Source organism: Bradysia coprophila (assembly GCF_014529535.1).
Source record: "Bradysia coprophila strain Holo2 chromosome X unlocalized genomic scaffold, BU_Bcop_v1 contig_35, whole genome shotgun sequence".
In the NCBI taxonomy this organism is placed as follows: Eukaryota; Metazoa; Arthropoda; class Insecta; order Diptera; family Sciaridae; genus Bradysia; species Bradysia coprophila.
This window is the reverse complement of record NW_023503325.1, coordinates 1,455,414-1,461,413: the sequence shown is the minus strand read 5'-3', so window position 1 is coordinate 1,461,413 and position 6,000 is coordinate 1,455,414. Positions and strand designations below refer to the sequence as shown.

The window sequence follows — 6,000 nt, the reverse complement described above, 5'->3', positions numbered from 1 at the left end:
GAATTAGCTCTCCACAACAACAAAAACACTCTCCCGTTAATAATACTAATATTTAAAAAAAAATTTAAAAAAAACATGAAAAACTACAATAATTAAATTACGTTCGAAATGGTGATTGTTGTAGACTTATTGTTTATATATACATATATTGTCTACATATTGTTTAGCACACAAGTATTTGTAGTTGCTATTATTTATTGATAAAACAAAACAAAACAAAAAAAATGAATAACTTGAACTTAGTAAATTAATTGTAACCCATTGTAAAACTTTAAAACTAAAAAAAAACTAAACAAAAAAGTTCATAAAACAAAAACAAAAAATATATTTTAGACACGTATTGAAAATATGTTTCTTATATTGTGTATATTGTTCCAACAAATTTTCGTATTTTTTTTCTTTGTTTTTTTATTTTTTTACCATAATGATTCTTTCACTCAATCACTTATTGAACACTCGTACAGATATTAAATATCTCCCAAAAAATCTTTTAAAAAAATCGGAAAAGGTAGAATGACCGACGAATTTCGTAACTTAAGCACTTGATTGGGCACAAGAAAGGAATTGTTTAAAGTCTGATTAAAATAAACTCAGAGTAGAATGGACTCCGGACCCCGAATATTATTCATTCGGAATGGTATGGGAATCTTGCTCCGACATAATTTCAGACACAATCAGTATCAAATAAAATCAGGGCCAACGAATGGGAATTAAACTTGTTTAAAATTTACAACAGAAAATGGTCAACCGAAAAACGATTTCGAAAATGTAATTTTTTCGGTAAATTTTTGGGTAAATTTTGGTTAATAATAGCGATTCTCAGTAAGTTCAGTAAATAAAATTCCCAATAACATGTCCTTACCGTAAACTAAATAGGTATAGACTGGCAATACGTAGACGTAAAACTGAAGCTAAAGTAAACCGTAAAACCTAATTTGAAAAATATCCCATACGAATCAACGTTAGCGACTCACTCACACCCACTAACCATTTCGTATTTACTTTTACATCAGCGCTCGAACAAAATGTGTGTATGAAGGGTCAGTATATTACTATTTAGTCTACGGTCCTGACCGAAATCAATTAAGAGTAAGATAGAAGTTGGACTTCCAGTTCAGATGCACTTTAAGAATCTATTTAACCAATGTTTGGGTGGCTTCTGTCTTAAATCACCTTTCTTTCATTCTTATACAAATAGAATAAGCCTTGATGACGATGAGATGAAAAACGGTTAGATACATTATCTGTCAGTGTTCTACCTCCGCAACGCCCGACTTCGACTCGGGCTACAAATTTCCGAAACGTTTAAAAATGATGGATAGAAATCTGGGTGTATTCTGTTGCTAACACTAATTTACTGAATTAGAAAAGATTTTGTCCAAATATTTTTTCGGTAAATTTTCAATAACTGAGTCAGTAAATCACCTTCTAAAATGATTTAATTTGTCCAATTTGCAAGCAAGCAACGCACTTCACGCAAAAGTGCTATTAATGACAGCTGCCAAATGGAGTACTATTTTGTATGAAAAATTAACCTCACTCTTTTTACAGTGTAAAATTTTGTATGGAGCACTGTCAAGTTTCAGTACCCTATTTAGAGTACCACTTTTGCGTGCGATGAAGCAAGCTAAATAATTCTTGTTTAATATAATAAACAAAGATATATTTCCCCGTTTAACGGAAGAAAAGGCGATCGAACATATATTTGAGTGAAAGAATCATTAAATGATGAAAAATACACAAAAAAAAGTTTACGTTCGAACATTACATAAACTTAACAACATCATACTACGCAATACATCGATGTAATTTCTTTCTAAATGTATAATATTTCAGTGTCGTTTTCTCTACTATAAATATATTCGATATTAACATATAAATATATATAAATGTGAAATTTCGTTGTCCTATCAGTTTTTGTTTTTAAAATTTTTTATTTTATTTTCAAATTGATTTTATTTTCCTAATTATTTTTATATTTCTATGATCTTAATTCTCAATATCAAATAATTATAAATGTTGTAAGTCAATGTTACGCTTGTGATCCTAAAAAATACAAAAACAAAACAAAAAATATATGGAATTCTTCTCTGGAATTTGGGTGAACACATACTATTTTAACGATATGATGATAAATGACCAACAAGTTATGACATAAATCTAACACACTTAATACGCCATTTTTTTGGTTTAAATAATTTTTTAGTTTTTTTCTCTCATATTATTTTGAATACAATAATAAAAAAAACAAATTTAAAAAAACCTACTGCCTTAAATCTTAGCGATTGCAAAATATATCCTAAAATAATTATTTACTTTATTTACTTTTTACCAAACACTCGTAGTGGTAATGAGGAAATAAATTGCGGTTTCACAGTACTAGAGGTCTAAAATGTTATTAGATAAAAACACGAAACAAAAAAAGAAGAAGAAGAATAAACTGATGGAAGAAAGCATAAAAAAAGATGAAAACTATCTGGACGAAATAATGATTTTAGCGAATAAACAGCAATATATATATCAAAAAAACAAAAACAAAATATGTTACAATGAATTGGAATAAATGTATTCGTAAAATTTATTAATATTACCTTATTAACCTTATAAACAAAATTTCTTGTTTGTTTATAAGAAAAAAGCAATCTTACAAAACGCAAAAAAAAATTGTTAAAAATATTTATTTTGTTAAAAACAAAGAGTTAAGTGTTTTATCAGTTTTAAAATAATGAAAAAAGCAAAACAAAAAACAATTTTATTATCAATATTTATCACAGAATTTTTAAGCTAGACCCTAAATATATTTTTTATTTTATTTTTGACACAATTGACTAGCAAATTCATGCAAAATGTTGATAATTTATAATAATAATAGCTTTTCGTAACATGATGAGAAAAATATCAACACTTGTTTGCACTAGGGCGACAAAGTACTGAAATAATGGCATGAGTAAAAAAAGAGCCGAAAACATTCATTAGATTAAACTGTAATACGCAAAATAACTCTAGCTCAAAGAAAAGAACGAAAAACAAGTATTGCGACATCTATAAAGGACGTCCGCAATTCAATGTTGCCAGAGAGATCTTTAGTCATTGACAACTCCATAAATACGATTTTCTGAAATGTCCTGTAAGTAGAGGGTAGAGCATAAATTTACCTTCCGAAAATTCGTATTTCTCGGGTTATACTTTGTCTGACAACACTGAATTCTGGACGTCCTTTATGGATGTCGCCTATCTGTAATTTGGAATTCAGAAAATAAAACAGAAACAAAGCAATCTATCGATAAACATAATATTATATCAATGGTGTACATAGTTTCCACACAGATTTTTTGTTATCTGATTAAAGATATAAAGACAACGAAAGACATCATTTCCGCTCAGTCGACCAAAGGTACAATCTACGAAAAAAACGTCTTTTTAGTTATCTAAGACATTTAACGCCCACAATACACATTTCCGGCGCAAATTAAAAAATTGGGACCGAAAGGGTGCAAACGAAAATAGTAAAAAAAAGAGTTGTCATTCTAAGAGTGACAGCCTCCGACACCCCAACTGACCATCGAAAAATGTAGATGAATTTTTCCATTTATAATTCTGTACGGTTTTAGCCAATTCCATCTTATATCTCAGGTCCATCCTGTTTCACAAAGTTAGTGAGTGTGTGCGGTGTACAGAATTATAAACGCAGAATTTTATACTTTTCATGAAATCTGAAATATATTTCCTTTTGTACGTACATTACCATTACAAAAAGTGTGTTGATTTATCTGTTATAATTTATGATTCGCTTTCGGTCGCTACGCTCGTATACTATAGAAAAAAAACACTTCCCGAAAAAAGAACCAATCTTTACCCATGCTTCCCTAGTTAAACCAAATTTCGGAAACCCGAACCTGAAACCGATAATATTAATTGTCGAAAAACCAGATACTTTACAACCCGAGGGTAAAGCGATTCGGTGTTAGGGATCGGGCTGTCCCGCCTACCTCTATATATACATAATTGTAAAATTTATCGAAATTTCGTTGATTGTGGTGAGGTAAACTTTTCTGTTTCTACAAATTCTATACAATTGTAATTGTTAAAAAATTTTAAACTCACCGCACCGACTGTATTTATAGGTAACTGAATAACTACAGCAATAAAATAGAAACGAATAAACTTTAAAAAAAAATTGACTAAAAAATCAACATCCAAGATTTAGAATGTCGAAAATAAAATAAAAAATATTGATTTTACTTAAGACGGAGTTTCGAACAATGTAACTTCGATATCGACATAATATTCCATTGATGTTCAATATGAAAAATGGACTGCCTTCATCCTATTCATAATCACGATTTACGTTGATACAAAAAATAGCCCAGTTCTCGATAGCATTTAAAGGAACTGATAAATTTAACTCGATTGTAAAATTCAGTTAAATTTATCGATCGTTAAATTTATTGCAGCTCTGGCACTACTTTTTTGATCGGATAAATTTAACTGACAGTTGGTAAATTTGGCAGTTCTGACAGGAATTGAGCGAGAGCACGTACTGCAATTATTTGTCAACATTCACTAGCGAATTTTTGACAGTTTTAATTAGGCTGCCCATATCGCAGACACGGGTAGAGTAGAGAGATGGATAGTCAACTTTGACAGTTGTTACATTTCAAAAAAAAAAAAATTGCTGTACGCACCATAAATATACATTTTTATCGTTATTGTTATCTCTTTAAAAATTGGTCAACCATTTTTGAGACTACTTTTGACAGAACTGTGCTCGTCCGGGGAACAGCTCTAATCTCAACCGGAAGTGATATATCCATTATCAATGAATTTTGAATTTTGATGATTTTAGACTTTTAGTGAAACTTCACAATTTCACTGTAACAATTGAATGTCGTCACTTACAATTTTCGCAACATCAATCAGACACGTCTTAACGATTGTTCTTCGATCGATAAAATCAAATATATTTTTCAACGTCTCCCTTGCCAAAGGCTTTTCACTAAATTCACTAATTGAACACATAGCAAAACAATCAATATTGAGGTTATGTTACTCAAAGCACCGACTTAAAAATGAAGATAAAATTAGTAAATAACATTAATCAATATACTTACAACATACCATTCCACTAAAAAACATAATGAACGAATTGAACATTTAGAAAATATGCACCTGAAGAAAAATAAAAAAAAAATAAAATTTAACACATTTCATGAGACAACGACACTTGTACATTTATATAGAAAATACATAATCTTTTATAAGATGCTAAACAGATTTTAAAAGTAAATATGAAGAAAAAAAAGATTTATAAAAGCAAAAGAAAACTAATATTAAACTAAAAAGTTTGTGAAAAAATTGCTTAAATAATATACATAATATAAAAAATACTAAAAAAAAGAGCATTTGGCATTAAAAACAAAATGACATTAAAAGAGAATTTAAAATGTAATCTGAAAAATAAAAAAAAATAAAAATTTAAATAAACTGAAGCTTTGAGCTTTCAAGAATAAAAAAACGTAAACATAGACTTAGTGATAAATTTTTTTATGTCTTAAAGAATGTTCTAGGAGTAAATCCATTGAAACCCTATAACAAACCAACACGAGGCTCAAATACATCACAACCAGGATCGTTGAAAGGAACAAAATAAAAAGTCTTTTGAACAGTAAAGTCACTTTTTTTCTAAAAAATAATAATTAATTTTTAATTAATTCACGTTATAATAATTGAGATATTGTTCCAAGTACATTCTTTAAGATATTATATTGTTAAAACTTATACCCGTAATCGCTGACGTATATTATTAGAAAAAAAAGAAAAGAAAAATATCACTCATTGTTATATAATATAAAAATTGCTGATCATTAAAAAAAAATTAAATTAAATTCTTATATATAAAAAGCGTTTGATCTTTAGTTTTCCTTCAACAATTGATTGCTCCGCCAGCCTATTCACATTTACAGTGGATAAACAAATTGGTGGTAGTAATCAATTGGCCAT

At 28.8% G+C, this 6,000-nt stretch overlaps 1 long non-coding RNA gene across 1 annotated transcript in view; it reads left to right on the top strand.

Annotated features, from left to right (window-relative positions):
- The first annotated feature begins 1,543 nt into the window (after window positions 1–1,543).
- The window catches only part of LOC119069422, a 19,833-nt gene continuing 15,376 nt past the window's right edge, over window positions 1,544–6,000 (top strand). Inside the window, exon 1 of the long non-coding RNA XR_005086327.1 lies at window positions 1,544–2,205. This is a non-coding gene — a long non-coding RNA (uncharacterized LOC119069422). The remainder of the gene's footprint in view (window positions 2,206–6,000) is intronic.